Source organism: Pezoporus flaviventris, unplaced genomic scaffold, assembly GCF_033815535.1.
Source record: "Pezoporus flaviventris isolate CSIRO_AGI_PZ_B2104156 unplaced genomic scaffold, CSIRO_AGI_Pfla_v1 ptg000002l, whole genome shotgun sequence".
In the NCBI taxonomy this organism is placed as follows: Eukaryota; Metazoa; Chordata; class Aves; order Psittaciformes; family Psittacidae; genus Pezoporus; species Pezoporus flaviventris.
Window position 1 is genome coordinate 50,759,172 of NW_026892550.1, and position 4,557 is coordinate 50,763,728.

At 43.3% G+C, this 4,557-nt stretch overlaps 1 protein-coding gene across 1 annotated transcript in view; it reads left to right on the plus strand.

Moving 5' to 3' along the window:
* TET2 (tet methylcytosine dioxygenase 2) overlaps nt 1–4,557 on the plus strand; it is a 73,814-nt gene that overhangs the window by 35,928 nt on the left and 33,329 nt on the right. The window lies entirely within an intron of this gene.

The window sequence follows — 4,557 nt, forward strand, 5'->3', positions numbered from 1 at the left end:
GGAAATACAAAGCTCAAGGATTTGCAGTCCCTTTTACAAGAGACTCATTGGGAAGAGCCTGTATCTACTGAATACTGAAAAGCTCCATCAGGATTACAAAGGAAATTGCTATAAAAGATTAAAATACGTGGTCAGCAGTAATAACTCTCCCTCTGTTTATTGTCTGAGATTGTATTTGTGTTGGAGGGAAGATCGGTGTGCTTCAGATATCAGCAAGGAAAAGAGAGAGAGGCTTCAAGAGGGATTTTCCATGGCAAGGTTAAGAAGAGGAAGTGGATGGGGAAATGTGCTCCACAGAGCTGCAGGAAGTTGAAGCTGGAGGAAGGCAGCACAGCAGCTAGAGACTGGAGCTAAAAAGTTTGCTGAGTACAAACACCAACAGCAGTTTTTGGAGATTAAGTTATGAAGCACTGCCAACTGACCTGGTCTTCAGGTCTCTCTTTGTTGGGATGCTCCTGTGGCACCTGCCAGCATTAGCTCGTCCCTCAGGGACTGGCAGGCGGTGACCTTTGTTGGGTGTTTATTACACAAGGCTTCCCACTTGCTCAGGTCAGCTAGGAACTTACTGTGTAGTTTGCACAGGCTGTGGAACTAGAAGGTATCACTGTTTTCACTGGCTATAACAGGCTTTTGCTTAAAAAACAGCAAATGCATACATACAGAATACCTGTGTGTACAAAGAACTCAGAGAAGGACTGTAATGAAATTCTGGCTGAAATGATTGCAGCATTTTATCTTCTGTGTTATCTGTTTGTCTGTTGCTTAGAATTACAATAGTGATTTAAGGAGATGAAAAAGGCAGGAGAATCAAGCTAATTCCTCCAGATATGGCTGTTGAGAAAAGCCTTCCTTCTTAATTAAAAGTTTAAGCTTGTGCTTTGCAACTATGGCACTCATTTACAAGTAACTGAAATAACTTTGATTAAAATCAGCCATGAGAAACCATCAACCATGCTCCACATGGCCCTCTGTATCTTCCAGTGCAGAGCAACTCTCTATGTTTCCCTGATCCTAACAACTTGCACTGAAATCCTTCCTCCAATCTAGCCTGGTACCAGGAGACATGCTCATGTGAACTGAGATACTAACTGTAGGATTTATGAAGCCTTTGAGCTTCATAGTTAGCCTTTGAGGCTGTCTCTGGAGAGCCCTTCCACTCCCTACAGTGAGCAGTGAGTTACTGTATGATACCAGGGCTTGCACGAGACACCACTTAGCCTTCATTTTACATCACAGCTGAAACAGGGCATCAGCCTTCTCCAGTTACTTTGCTTATACAGGCCACAACTGCAGATACAGCTTCACAAAGAATTACAGTAACCAATCCATAGCAACATACAAAATTTAGGAAACATATTCTGTAAGCACTTGAAGTACTTTCTGTTACTCCTCAGTGTCCCTGCGGGTGGTGCTGACACATGCTCCGTACCACTCGTGTGCCCAATGCCCTCATATAAGGCTGGCCCCTCTGCTTGAAGAGAGGAGCACGGGTTTGTTGGGACTGGCCAGTGAAAGGAATGTACTGTTGCCAAAGGGAGAAGATGGGAAATGGGATGGGCTGGGAGGCATGAGCACTGTAAACGTGGACTCTAAAGAGCTTCATGCCGTAATTTCTCTGAAGGATGTGGTACGCTGCAGAGGTGAATCACAGCAGTCTCTAGTGCTCACCTTACTTGCTTTAGTCCTTCACATGCTTTTTTAAAGAGTAACTGCAGGTACTCCAGAACAGCTGTTTCTGCTCATCTCATTTTTAATTCTAAGTTTGGGTGCAACTAACTTTTCAGAACGTTTGCTTAATCATCAATACTTATCATAAACTTTTAAGATTATATTGGTTTGGGGAGCTGCGGCATGCTTCTGATTTATTACACATCCATTACACGCAAGCTTTTGTGAGCTAGATGAGGCTGTTAGGAAGGGTTGTTTGCTGGGGAGTACAATAAGCAGATAAACTTTGCCATTCATCATTGTCTCCCACTCTTCCCACAGTAAAATTATTAGCTCGTTTTCTCATAATCAACCTGGCTGACCCTCAAATTGTTAACAAACCAAAACTAAAGTGTCCTTATATGCATTCCACAGTGGCATGCATGCTAGCTTAAATGACTGCACTAGACATTTAGTATCCTGATAGCTGTCTCCTTTCTTATCCCACACGGTCCCCCTTTCTCTTTTTAAAGGAATAGCAGCTTTCACTGCCCCCAAAGGCTGTATGGAAGTAACACTACCAAGTGCACACTGTGTATTTTCTTCTGAGCAAAACCGGTTGCATGTCAGAAGCTTTATGCCTATCATCCTTGCTTTGCCCCCAACCTTATTCTCCCCCTGATGTGTTTTAGGGGAGGGGAGGGGAAGAGGAAGTGAAGGTTTGTGTTGGCAAGAAAAGCAGCGACTGTGCTGCACAAGCACACTTCACGTATAGGCTTACGGGAACCTCCCCAGCACAATGCAAGGCGTTCATCCCTTCACCTGCATTCCTGAGCTCAAGACCACCACAGCTATTAGACTTCTGGCTGAAGGACTCGCCTGGCAAACACTTGGCGTAACCTTTCCAGCTCGGAGCAGCTCTGCAGGACTCAAGTCCTCGTTGCTGGAGGTGTGGATTTAAGTTAACGAAAAGTCACCTGACCCTTTTGAGGAGAGCTCACCTGCCCCCTCCCAAGGGAGGGTGAAGAGAGGCGTTTAAAATGCTTCCATTAATTTTCACCATCTGTAGTGAAGATGTTTACTTAAGCTGAAAAGAAGTCTCAGCTATGATTTATGAGTTTCATACAAAGTACTCCCTTGGCTTAGATTTGTCTGTAGTTCCCAGCTTTCTAAATCCAGTTGAGTGTGTATTTTACAATGGTGAGCTTTTTATCCACACTGCTTCTTTGTGCACTGAGAGCGTGACTGTGTTATGGGCAGACAATAATCAATTAGTGAAATGATATCTTGTGACTGAGAATGTGAAGTGCGCTTTGCAGGGACTGACAACAGCTCTTTTAACTCATCCCTTTCTGTATGTCTCTTAAATATCCCAAAATATCAAAGGTCTTTCATTAGAGCTTCAAACTCTCTCAAATCCACATGGGCCACTGGATACCTCGGAAGACTAGGAACTGAAGTGAGCCGGCAGCAACTGGCGACTTGCCAGAATGAAGAATAACCGACTGTTTTCAAAGCTTTGAAAATATTTGAAAAGGAAGGACAGAGAGAGGAGTGTTGCAGTTCCCTTCAGGACTCCTCAAATACCACTCTTCCAAGTGTCAGCTGCAGGAGTCTCAGAGTCTTAGTGAGAGCTAAAACACAATCTGCCAGTTTTTACCCCCCTCCTCTTTTAGCTTGGCGGCAGTGAATTTTCTGTCTCTTCATGTTGCATCTCGCCATAAAGAGGAAAATTTAAACAGGAGAAAGAATGTGCTTTGAATTATTGGAAATTAAAGGAAAGCAGGAATGCCAGCTCATTCTGGGATCCCAACCCTTTCTCTGCACAACAATCCTAACTATCCAGTCTTGTAATTTGGTTAAAGGGAGAAACCTTCATGTTAGAGCTGTGTTTTAAGACAAACATTTTGTTCACAAAATCTAGACTTTTTACTAGTTTCCAGTTAACCTGAAACACCAAAAGGAGATCCCACAGGAGAGCAAATGTGTGTCTCCCTGTAGTAAGATTTTTTCTGTATTAGCTCTCTAACAAAGTGTTTCTTGCCACAAAATACATACAATTCCTCCTATACTGCCCATTTTTGCTTAAATGTGAAGATGCTTTAAATGGCTGTACAGAAAAAATGCATTCTATGTAAGCAAGGATGTAACAAGATAAGAAGGAGCTCAGAAATGGCCTCAGTTGTATGGAAGCACAAACTGGAGCCTGTCGCTTGGTTGTCAGAACAGGATTAATAGTGGCCTTCTAAAGAAAGAAACTTAAAACTCTCTTGCCAAGTAATAAAAGCCTGAAATTAGAAGGGGGGGGGGGGGGGGGGGGGAGTGACTGTAGCCGTGATAGTAACTATAGAAATCTGTTTTTCAGGCCAAGCGTAAGAAGCTAGGCTGTAACTCCTTGATAAATGCTGGCATGATGTGAAGTGAGCATCTCTTAACTCACAATTTATTTGGGCTCTGGGTCATTTTATCCAAGATTAGTCAATGACCAAATTCTTTCAAGCTCGTTTGTTGAGCATTCAAAATGAACATGTAGTCCCACATCTTCATCTCCAACCTAAAACTGAAGGGGGCGGCCAACAACAGTACCCATGCTAGGCTCTCTTCTGTGCTTAGAACCATAGTAAGGCAGCACTGGCTCTCACTTTTCATTTCTCTCCCAGAGCTGTGCTTTTATCAAGGTTAGATCTCGACTGCTCTTAAATTGTCAGCTGGCTCTGGTCATCAAAAACACCTTCTCTTTCATCTCTTGTACATCTGGAGAGGCAATTGTAACTGTTTTCTCAGATGTAGATTTCAGCACGATAATCCATGCCATTGTTGCATGTAGATTGCAATAACCCACATGAAAACTGCTCCTGAAGACCACACACGAATGCAGAAAGAAGCTGAATGGCAACCATAGCTCCAGGG